An 11,661-nucleotide genomic window follows, 5' to 3' on the forward strand; every position below is an offset into this window, starting at 1 on the left:
CAGGTATGTGTATATACAGGTGCATATGTGTGCAAGTGTGTGTGTATGCAGGTATGTATTGTGCAGGGGTGTGTGTGCAGGTGTGTGCATGCATATGCATGTGTGTGTACAGGTGTGTATATACAGGTGTGTAAACAGAGATTGTGTTTTTGTTTCCCAGGATACAGAGGGGAATCCCACATCACAGGTATGTGTTTCCAGGTATATATGCCATATAGCAGTAAGAGGACAACTTTCAGATGTTCCTCCCCTTCCTAAGGGTTCCTGAGGTCTGACTGGTCATCAGACTTATGCAGCACGTATTCTTTCTTGCCAAGACATCTTAGCAGGCCAAGCCACTTCATTTAAAGCAGAGTACTTGGCTCAGTTGGTAGAATGCTTACATAGCATACACAAAGCCTTGAGTTCAATCCCCAGTATCATGTAAACTGAAAATGGTAGCATACACATGTAATCCCAGTGTTCAGGAGGTAGAAGCAGAAGGTTCAAGGTTATCCGTAGTGAGTTCAAGACCAGACTGAAAGACTTCAGACCCTATCTAAAAAAATGAAGCCAAGCATGTTGGTGCAAGTTGCTGTCCTTAGCCAAAAACCACTGGAAATATACCTAACCAGGTATGTGACTCTCACCTATAATTCCAGCATTGAGGAGGCTAAAGCAAGAAAATACTGAGTTTGAGGCCAGCTACACAGTGAGAAAACAAGCAAACAAACAAAACCATCTGTCTAAATCCCACATTGCTTTCTGATTTGAAATGCTCTTAATGACTTAATATGGAAATGAAATCATTTCAGAAAACAGTTTTTATCTGAGCAAGTGCCAAAATTATAGGGTTTTGATGGTTGCTAAGAGAATTGCTAGCTCTAATCCTAGACTGATAAGGTGTGTGTGTGTCGCACACACGCATGTGAGTACATACACATGCACTCGATGGGGTGAAAGGGTTTAAGTGACTAATTCAGCATTGTCACTCATTACAAAACCACTTCATATTCACTGCCCCTCTAAGCAATGAAGAAAAGGCAGGCTTCCATATTCATACCGACCCAAACAGAGAAATCACCATCAACATCTGGGTGAAAAATTCCAGTATCTTGTAGTCCCAAGCAAGGCTGATGGACCATCCCCTGCCACCCAGGGCAGATGTCATGGTTTTGTCTCTGGTTCTGATGGCAACTGAAAATCTGGAGCCCTCAAAACATTGTAGACTAAAGGCCTGGTAGGTCGTGCCTGTGACAACCCCAGCACCTGGGAGGCTGAATTCAAGGCCAACCTGGGCTGGACAAGATCCAGTCTCCAAACAAGCAAGCAAACAACCCGTGGAAGTGCAAGACAGAGAGAAATGGCCAGGAAAGGATTTCTTGGAGGACCAGACTCTCAGGGAAGAGGCAACAGGGTCTTCTCAGCCCTGATCTAAACCCACTCACCCTGGAATTCCACCAGTGCCCCAAGACCTGAGGAGAGGCCTCCATCCACATCCTCCAGATGTGCCCTACTCTGAAAGGGAAAACACCTTCCCACCCCCTAGTCTCACCTGCCTTCTGCTGTGGTGGGGGACTGGAGGGAAAGTCATGAACAAAGCGGAGGGAGGCTAGAGCACCTCAGCAAGTAACTCAGCTTACTGTGGGTGGGTAGCTGGGAGACTGGTGCTGGGATGGGAACAGTTCAGGGAGTTCTGCATCCCAGGAGGAAGGGATGCTCTAACTGATTCAGTACCCAACACTTACTGTTAGGGTCACTACTGCTGTGATGAAACACCATGACCAAAGACACTTGGTGGGGACAGGGTTTACTGGGCTTCCACTTCTGTGACTGTTCATCATCAAAGGAAGTCAGGACAGGAACTCAAGCAGAGCAGGAACCTGGGGGCAGGAGCTGATGCAGAGGTCATGGAGGGGTGCTGCTAATTGGCTTGTTCCCATGTTTCTTTTAGAACCCAAGACCACCAGCCCAGGAATGACCCCATCAACAATGGACTGGGCCCTCCCACATCAATCACTCATTAAAAAAATGCTTTATGGGGCTGGAGAGATGACTCAGTAGTTAAGGACACTGGTTGCTCTTCCAGAGGTCCTGAGTTCAATCCCCAGAAACCCGTCTCTAGTAGGATCTGATGCCCTCTTCTGGCATAAAGGTTTATATGCAGAAAGAGCACACATACATAAAATAAACATATAAATCTTTAAAAGAAATAGGCCAGGCAGTGGTGGCGCATGCCTTTAATCCCAATACTCAGGAGGCAGAGACAGGCAGATCTCTGTGAGTTCAAGGCCAGCCTGATCTACAGAGTGAGTTCCAGGACAGGCTCCAAAGGTACAGAGAAACCGTGTCTCAAAAAATAATTAATTAATTAATTAAAAATGAAAGAGGAAGGGAGGGAGGGAGGGATGGAAGGAGAGAGGAAAGGAAGGAAGGAAGGAAAGAGAGGGAAGGAAGAAAGGAAGGGAAAGGAAGGAAGGAAGGAAGGAAGGAAGGAAGGAAGGAAGGAAGGAAGGAAGGAAGGAAGGAAATGCTTTACAGGCTTGCCTACAGCCCAACTTCAATTTATGGAGACATTTTCTCAGTTTGGGTCCCTCCTCGCAGATGACTCTAGCTTGTGTCAAGTTGATATAAAATTAGCCAGGACATCTATTATGTGCCAGCAACGTCTAGGTGTTTATGTAAAAGGATAACACTTTAAATTGAATTTATTCATTTTATGTGGATGAGTGTTTTGTCTGCATAAATGTATGCACACCACATGTGTGCATAGTGTCCACAGAGACTAAGGAGGGCTTTAGATATCCTGAAACTGAATTTGCAAGAAGCTGTGACTCACCTTGTAGGTGCTGGGAAAGAAACCCAGGTCCTCTGGAAGAGCAGCCAGTACTCTTAACCTCTGAGCCATCTCTTCAGCCCCAAAGCTAATTATTTTAGACATGTCTCATATAGCCCAGGCTGGGCTCAAACTCTGTATTTGGCCAAAGGTGACCTTAAACTTCTGATCTTCGGGCGGTGGTGGTGCACACCTTAATCCCAGCACTCGGGAGACAGAAGCAACAGATCTCTGTGAGTTCGAGCCCAGCCTGGTCTACAAAGTGAATTCCAGGACAGCCAGGGCTGTTACACAGAGAAACCCTGTCTCAAAAAAAAAAAAAAATTGAACTAAACTTCTAATCTTGCCTCCATCTCCCTAGTACTGTAGCTACAGATCTGAACTATGACATCCGATTTATATGATACTAGGGATCAGGCCAAGGGTTTAGTGACTGCTAGGAAAATAAGCTCTCTACCAGCTGAGCTACATTCCCAGACTGTAAGTCCAAATCTTAGAAAAGTAAATAAATAAATAAATAAATAAATAAATAAATAAATCTCCCCTGGAATGAAGAATTCTAGAAGTTTGTGATTATTGTGGTTTGAATATGGACTGTCTCCAAAAGGCCCGTGTATTTGAACATTTGGTGTCCGGCTGGTAGCCCTGATTTGGGAGCCTGGATGGGATCACTCATGAAATTTATAGAAGTAAGTTAGGAGTACCGGTCCCATATTTCAATCACCATGAAGTCACCACAGCCATGCCTTCCCCATGATGGATTAAATCCTCTTCAACCATGAGCCAAAATAAATTGAAGAGGAAGAGGAGGAGGAAGCGAGCCTGGAAGTGGTGACTCATACCTTTAATCCCAGACAGATCTTTGTGAGTCTGAGTCCATCTGCATCTACACGGTGGTCCAGGCCAGCCAAGGATACATATGAGATGCTGTTGCAAAGAAATCACAGCTGTCCGTTATTCTATCACCGTAACAAGAAAGGTAACAGCCTTAGGAAAGGAAGGCTCAAGCTCATATTCGTGCCCCCAGCACACAAAGAAAACAACCCTTCCCTGCTGTGTCAAAGCTTCTGGAGCATGCATAGACACGTGCCTACACCCCCCAAGTCCTGCCTTTGCTGCCACTGTGGGACCTGAGTGTCATGACTCATGGAGCCAGCTGGAAAGGAAAAGAGGACCAGGGCCCAACCTCAGCACTGGGGGAAGTCAGCTCAGCAGTGCCTGCCTCTGCGGCTTGTTTTGGGGGCCATACGTCTCCGAGGAGCCATAAAGGAAAACAGACGACCAGGTAATAGACGTTTAGGGTATCATTTAGTGACAAAGATGAGAGATTTTCTGATGACACCGTGAAAGCGTACGTTGCGTATTATATCCCTATATAAATTACGATCGAGGCCAGGTTAATTTTTCCTGGGGTTGCACATGGCTGGGAAAAGAGCGTTTGCATTTTTATGAGGTCATAGAGTGTCAGCGCTGACTAATGTCTCCGAGCATCTCATGCATGGAACTTAACCCTTTCCCTGCTACCTCTTGAAGGCAAAAAAACAGACGTGGCTGGCCACCCAGCAACTGTGCTCAGGCAGCTGCTGAAAACCCCTCTGGATGTACGTCGTCACATCCCAGAAAGACTGCCGATTAACCTCTTTGGGGCTGGGGTACAACTCGGTCAGTGGAGTGCTTACCTAGTATGCATGAAGTTCTAGGTTAATCTCAAACACCCAGGCACGGTGGCATGCAGCTAAACTCCTAGCACCCATAAGGTAGGGGCAGGAGATCAGCTCAAAGTCAGCTTAACTCCAAAGTGAATCTGAGGCCAGCCTAAGCTACAAGAATACTGTATCTCCTTTGAGAGTCCACATGCCCAGGCCAAACTCACTACTTTCACAGGATCAAAGTGACACTGCAGGTCTCGTACCAGAAGGCATGCTGGAGTCGTTATCGGTATTTGATGGCACACCGCATCAGTTGCAATGAGGCTTCCTCCAAACTCTCCAGAGAATACAGAAGATGAGGGAAAAGACTGCTTCCTCAGAGTTACCACACCAGCCTAGGAAGCACACATCTCACAGACCTAGAATGGCTCCCGGGGCCTCTTACACTCTGCTGAGTGCTCCGTGGACGGAAGAATGTCTCTCAGAAAGAACACATCTGCCAGGAGGGCACTGGCCATGGACCACAGCAGGGGAATCGGCGAAAAACCTGGGAAGGCAGTGATGGCTTAAAGCCTCCGTAGTCCTTGCCCATTGGAGAAAGCTGGTCCTGTATGGACTCTATGCTGAGCCAGTGTCATTAGCTGTGCATTCACCAGAGTTCCTTGTCCTATCCCAGTTTCCTCAGATAATCTGTTTATGAACTACTTTTCCAAATTCTAGTCCGTCACAGAGAGCAATTCAGAGGTTATGGGCCAGGGTTTCCCCAGTTCCTCGGGCAGTAACATCTTTCACCAAGACAGTCAACTGCACTAGTATTCGGGGGTTGATGCATTGAACTCATGTCCATGTTCCTGGCCTCGCTGGTCTGGTCTACATTCACAGTGAAAAAGCATGGAGTCCAGGAGGTTTTCACATGAGTTCTGCAAAACGTCTGGGAGACCCTGCAACATACAATAGCTTGAAATCCTTGCCAAACGGAATGAAGCGGTGAGAGCAGCATCAAAGATCAAATAGAGTCTACGGGCGTTTGGAGATGCGGGAAGCATGGAAGAGACGCACCAAGGGCAGTCAGTCCAGAGAGAGCCATGTGGGTAATAAATGGTTGCCTGTACCTTCTGGAGCTGGCATCACGACATGTAAGCCCAGACATGGAGGTAGAGAACACAGTGCTTGTCCTCTGAGTCTTGGTCGTGCACTGGAAGATCCCCTTGCTATCTCAACCTATGCCGCTGCATTTCGAGAATACATACTTTATATTTCACAGGTGCTCACCATGAAGAGTATGCCTTTAACCCCAGAAGAAACTTAGAAGCCGGACTCCTGGACTGTTAAGATTTGGGGACTCTTTGAAATGCACCGAATGCATTTTGCATTGACACGGACATGAGTCTCTAGGGGTCAAAGCAGAAGGTTATGACTTGAATAGGCAATGTCCCCATAGGCTCATGTGTTGAATACCTGATCCCCAGTTGGAGAAGCCATCGGGGAGGCTCTGAAAATGTTATAAAATTTAGGGCATAGTTGGAAGAAGAACTAGTAGGGGCATCTTTGAAGGCGATACCCATCCTCTAGTCCCTTTGCTCTGCTTCCTGTCTGCCATGAGCAAACAGCTTCTCCTTCCGCATCCTGTTCTGCCTCAGCACAGGCTCAGAACCAAAGGAGCCGAGGACCAGAAGCTGCAACCTCTGAAACCATGAGCAAAACAAACTCCTTACTGGTTTTTGTCAGTTATTTCTGCCACCATCACGAGGAAAGTAACGATGACGTCATTCTTACACCACTGCCACACAGACTCGCTTAGTGTTGCCTTCCAGGGCTTTAGAGTCAGGAAGGAGAAGTCTTCCAACTGTCTTCTTATTTCCGAGAGTATTTTGGCTCTAATAGGCTCTCTGGGTTTCCATATGAACTTCAGGGTCAGCCTATCAATGTCTGCAGAAAAGACAGCCAGGATTCTTGCAGGATGTGAAATCAACAGCTTGGGAATTACTGTTACCATGGAAACAGCAGGTTGTTGTATCACTGACCAGAAGACGCATTTCTACCCATTCACATCTTTAAAACTTGGCATTATTTTATAGATGGTATGATCCACAGTCTTTTTTTTTTAAGTTTTCCTTCTTATTTTTATATTATGGTGTCTTGCTTGCGTGTTTGTGCACCATGTACACCATGCAGTGCCCATGGAAGCCAGAAGCGGCATTAGATCCCCTGGAACTGGAGTTACAGGTGGAGTGAGCCTCCATGTGGGCGCTGGGGAGTAAACCTAGGTTCCTGGAAGCACAGCAGTGCTCTTAACTGCTGAGGCTACCCGCCAGTCCTACTGTTTTATTTTTAAGCCACATGATATTTTATTTTTGAGACAGAGTCTCACTATGTAGCCCTGGCTGACCTGAACACACTATACAGACCAGGCTGAAACTCAAGAGCTCTGTCCGCCTCTGCCTCCAGAATGATGGAATAGAAGACGTGCTCCCATACCTAACGCTGAGGATTGTAATTTTTCTTATAACCTATCTCTTAATTTCTTTTTTTCCTTAAAAATGTGTAGAAATGCAATTCTATTGACTATGATCCTGCAGCAGCGCTGAACTGTTTTGCTAACTGTGTGGTATGTCATAGGGGGGTGTTTTGTTTTGACAGCAGGAAAAGGGCTATGAGGTTAGAAAAGCTCCCTCTAAACATCTCCTTCTAAAATTCAACAGAACTACTTTTACAGCTTTAAAAATGAGGAATATAAATTCAAACCCCATTTGAAATGTCTATAAGATAAAGATCACAGTGTCAATTTTTTCAGCTCAAGAAGAATAAGAAGGCTCTGCTTGGTGGCAGAGGATCTATCTAGCAGGTACCAGGCTAAAGCTTCCATTTCAAGTACTACCAAAAATCAGGGCTGGGGATAAGGTTCGGTGATAGACCAGTTGCTTAGCATGCATAAGGCCCTAGATTCAAATTCAAGCACTGAAAAAAAAAATTATCTTACCAGATAGAAGTGTAGTCCTAGGCCTTGGGAAGTGGAGAAGCAAAAGGATCAAGAGTGGAAGGTCACCCCTAACTACAGAACAAGTTTGAGGCAGCTTGGGCTCCATGAGAACCTGTGCTAAACGTGGGGGCGCTGAGGGCATATAGATCCCTGCAGTCTGAATCACACGGCTGGGGGAGGCGCAGAGACAGGAGGATCCAGGGGGCTTGCTAGCCACCCCATCTAGCCAATCAGTGAGTTTCCAGTTTAGTAAGTGATCCTGTCTCAAAAACTAAAATGTGAGTCTATGGAGATGGCTCAGGGGGTAAAGGCTCTTACCGCCAAGGCTGACAACCTGAATTTGAGACCTAGAATCCAGATAATGGCAGGGGAGAACGGACTCCTGCAAGATGTCCTCTGGTCTCCACAAGTGCGCGCTCGCTCTCTCTCTCTCTCTCTCTCTCTCTCTCTCTCTCTCTCTCTCTCTCTCTCTCTCTCTCTCACACACACACACACACACACACACACACACACACACGAATTTCAATAAAAAATAAGGTGTAGAAGCAAATGAGGAAGACACCTAAGGTCAATCTCTGGCCTCTACATACACACACATGTACATGCACTCACACACATGAGCACAAACAAGTCCAGGTGTGGTGCATAAGTTTGTAATCCCAAAGCAGGTGAGAGGAGCCAAGTGGCTCCCTGGGACTCTATGGGATCCTAGCCTGATTGGTGAGTTTCAGATCAATGAGAAACCTGTCTCAAAATAAGGTGGACAGGTTTTGTTGAATATTAGTTGAATATATGTTATTTTCATTTATGCTGTGGAATATTTGTTTAATGATGCAAAGATGTGTTGCATTCTTCTATGTTGCATTTGTTTAACTCTGTAAAGGTGTATTACTTTGCCTGTTTAAAACACCTAGTAAAGAGCTGAACAGTCCCCATGGAAATTCGAACCTCAGGGTGGAATGTCAAAATGCTGTTGGTTGTTTATACTCTTTACTCTTTGGGAGGCCCAAACAAACACACAGAGACTTATTTTTTCTTATGAATGCCCAGCCTTAAGTTGGCTTATTTCTAGCCAGTTTTTCTTAAATTATCCCGTCTATCTGTTGCCTCTGGGCTTTTACCTTTCTATATTCCTTTTTTTACTTCTTATTCCATTACTGTGTGACTGGGTGACTGACCCCTGATGCCTCCTCTCCTTCTCCTTTCCTTGCTCCTCAGTCTTCTCTTCCCAGATTTTTCCTTCTATTTATTTTCTCTGCCTGCCAGCCCCACCTATCCTTTCTCCTGCCTCGCTATTGGCCATTCAGCTCTTTAGTAAACCAATCAAGTGTTTTAGCAGTCAAGTAACACAGCTTCACAGAGTTAAACAAATGCAACATAAAAGAATGCAACACATTTTAGCATCATTAAACAAATGTTCCACAGCATAAACGAATGTAGCACACCTTCCACTAATATCCCACAACAGATAGGTCTCCTGAGGAACAACTCTAGCGGCTGTCCTCTGGCCCCCATGTGCACTTGCACACACATGTGAACACAGACCTTGCACACACATGTGAACACAGACCTTGCACACACATGTGAACACAGACACAAGGGGCGGTAATTACACGTTACACATTACTTGGGATCCATTCAGGAAAGAGAAATCACAAAGCGGGAGAAACTCTAATACAATGAATTGCTGACTTCAGCGGACTGGAGTGATGGGGGATGGCTAGTAAGAGTAAGTCCTCTGAAGACGACAGAAAGAGTGGGTGGTGAATGTAGACACCTCCGCACCTACAGCTGAGACAGCCCAAGAAACAGTGCTCCAAGATTAAGACCTCAAAGCCAACTCAGGCCACAACTCACCAGATGGTGAAGTTGCCTGAGGTTTTTAGGCCTCGTGGGGGCTCACCAGGCACTGGCAAAGGGGAGTACCGCCGAAGCCTTACTTAGATAGCAAAGCAGGATAAATCAGAAGTCCGCTTTTCTATTCCGGTGTTCCTACGGAGCCCTCTACTGACAGAGTTGAATATCAGGCCCTGCAGGCAAATGATTTTTTTTTTAATAAAATAACAGATTTGGAGTTATATATAAGAGATTAACAACTGGTACGTATATGATATACAGAATATACTAATGACCCAAAATGACAACACCAAGACATATTTTGGGAAATTTACTGGCTGAGAGGGAACCTCAACTGAGAAAAATGCCTCCAAAATATCCAGTAGGATATTTTCTTAATTAGTGATTAATGAGGGAGGACCCAGCCCATTGTGGGTGGAGCCATCCCCGGGCTGGTGGTCCTGGGTTCTACAAAAATGCAGGCTGAACAAGCCAGGGGAAGCAAGCCAGCAAGCAGTACCCCTCCCTGGCCTCTGCATTAGCTCCTGCCTCCAGGTTCCTGTCCTTGTTTCCTCCAATGATGGACAGTACTGTGGAAGTGTAAGGTGGACAAGCCCCTTTCTCCCCAAGTTTCTTTGGTCATGGTATTTCATCTCAGCAACAGGAGCCCAGGGAAGTCACTTAGCACTTAAAATTTCTTGGTTTCACTAGGCCAGCCATAGTCATACCAAGTCCCTTGCCTGAAGCTCTGGCCGGGCTGCTGGGAAGCAAACGGGCATGTGTCAGGAGTCATTCAAGTCTAGAAGATGGAAATACACACACACACACACACACACACACACACCATGTTCTGCATCATCCTGGGACTTGGGCAGGACCATGGTGACGTGAGAAGTGACTTCTAACTAAGGGATCTCTATGGACAGAATTCATTTCTCTCTCTGGCATTCACAGGCTTGGCCTTTCATTTTTCAAGTGTGTGTGTGTGTGTGTATGTGCGCGCACGCACGTGTGCATGTGTGTGTGCCACTGTATGCATATGGAGATCAGAGGACCATGTGGTGGTTCTCTCCTTCTACCCTGTGGGGCTCAGGAGCAAACTAAGGCTGTCTGACTTGGTAGCAAGTGCTTCTACCTGCTGAGCCATCTCACTGGTCCGTTGACCTTTCAAAATCATCACTGTGGCCCTAAACCACAGCATAGACTCCGATTCAGAGGATTTAAGCACTTACTCTGGATTTCTAAATCCAAGCCCAAGATTTGCCCAGAATACACTAAGCCTCAGATTCCAGCCCATGCCATTATGGTGCACTGCTGTCCTCTGCTGGCCATTTGTAGTACTTCAGACAGCATTTTAAAAATAACCCTAATGGCAAAATGAGTAAGAGAACAAGTCAACAAGAAATGCAATGGGGTTTTTTATACACACACACACACACACACACACACACACGCATATTTGAAGTTTATACTCCTGGTTGTGGCCATGAATCTCCAACTGAATGCCAGAGCAACCGGAGAGACTTTGACACCCCAGGTCAGCACAGTGCCTACAGTTACCACTTGCCCTTCCTCAGCATGTATCAGGACTGAGGCTAGGAGCCTTCACCTGAGTCACATGCTCTGCCCACGAAGCTCTCGTTCTGCAGGTTGCCCCGAAGTTTCTTTCTCTGCTCATTAGAGCTATGTCACCAGTGAAGGGGCCTGCAGTACAAACAATAAAAACCCAGAGACAGATATGGGGCTTCAAGATGAAGATCAGAAAAGCAAAGCAGCCAACCACTAGAGATACCTTTTACAGCTACCAAATCTTCAGACTGAAAGGGAGAGATCCTGTCTCCACGAATCCTCAGATTCCACACTCCACTGAGTTCCTGTCTCTTCCCCTTTATATTCCTGTCCGCCCAGTCAAATCACTCCTGTCTCCACCTTCTCACCTTCTTGGTGCTGGAATTAAAACTGTGTGACTCCCACGCACAGGGATTAAAGATGTGAACCATCACACCACCTGGATCTGTTTCTGGATCCATCTTGTGTAGCCCAGGGTGGCCTTGGTCTTTCTCGCTGGGATTAAAGGTGTGTGCCACCAGTCCCTGGCTGGTATATGACTGCTCTGCCCTCTGATCTTCAGGCAAGCTTTATTTATTAAAACACAAATAATATAGCACTATAGGGGTCTCATCTATGACTCAGTCCACAGCTGGGGAAATGGAAGGCAAAGGGGACAGCTGTGAAAGCTGAAACTTTTGACTGACACGGTATGTAAACACATGTAACTGGATCAATAAAGACTTTCAGGTTAAAAAAAAAAGATGCCGATATTCATTAAATAAGAACTGCAAACTGAAACTCCAAGAGAAGCTCAGTCAGATGGTGCATGC

At 46.0% G+C, this 11,661-nt stretch overlaps 1 non-coding gene across 1 annotated transcript; it reads left to right on the forward strand.

Annotated features, from left to right (window-relative positions):
* The first annotated feature begins 10,731 nt into the window (after window positions 1-10,731).
* On the forward strand, window positions 10,732-10,860 carry LOC130870597 (small nucleolar RNA SNORA44). The gene has a single exon (XR_009056741.1). It is a non-coding gene; the product is annotated as a small nucleolar RNA SNORA44 (small nucleolar RNA).
* Window positions 10,861-11,661: the final 801 nt, after the last annotated feature.

Source organism: Chionomys nivalis, chromosome 2 (assembly GCF_950005125.1).
Source record: "Chionomys nivalis chromosome 2, mChiNiv1.1, whole genome shotgun sequence".
NCBI lineage: Eukaryota > Metazoa > Chordata > Mammalia > Rodentia > Cricetidae > Chionomys > Chionomys nivalis.